This window comes from Theobroma umbraticum, unplaced genomic scaffold (genome assembly GCF_002168275.2).
Source record: "Theobroma umbraticum cultivar Fairchild unplaced genomic scaffold, ASM216827v3 scaffold_95.0, whole genome shotgun sequence".
Taxonomy (NCBI): domain Eukaryota; kingdom Viridiplantae; phylum Streptophyta; class Magnoliopsida; order Malvales; family Malvaceae; genus Theobroma; species Theobroma umbraticum.
This window is the reverse complement of record NW_018397257.1, coordinates 2,137,069-2,137,592: the sequence shown is the minus strand read 5'-3', so window position 1 is coordinate 2,137,592 and position 524 is coordinate 2,137,069.

Sequence of the window (524 nt, the reverse complement as noted above, 5' to 3'; positions counted from 1 at the left end):
GAAAGATTTCAAAGGCTTTTGGCTTTGTAATTTTTCCACGCAAAGTACAAGGAAGAAAAGTTTTAGCCAATCCGCAAATGCAAAGAAAGTGAAGAGAAAAAAAGATAAAATAATGAAAGTGAAGGAATAGTCAATGAAGCTGGCGGGTGAAGGATACAAAAGCTTTTGACTTGTAATTTTAATCACATGTATAGAACAAATAAAATTACCAAAGTATTCAAGCTTGGACAAGCCATCCATATGGAAAGAAAAGCAAGAAAATTTGAGTGATGGGGCAATTGAGAGAATTCACCCACACCAAGGAACGACAAAATATCTTGCCTTGAGAAAAAATCCCGCACCTTTGGAAGAACAAGAGGAGTGTCGGTTGGGAGCAAAGTGAAAAAGGGAAGAAAGGAAAGAAGGAGGAAGGAAGAAGAAGGAAGAAGCCAAGAAAGGTTCGACCAAGTAGAACTATTGAGAAAAGGGTAAAACAATTGTGACTTAATTTTTGAATTTGTATACCAAATGATTGGGGGGCTAGA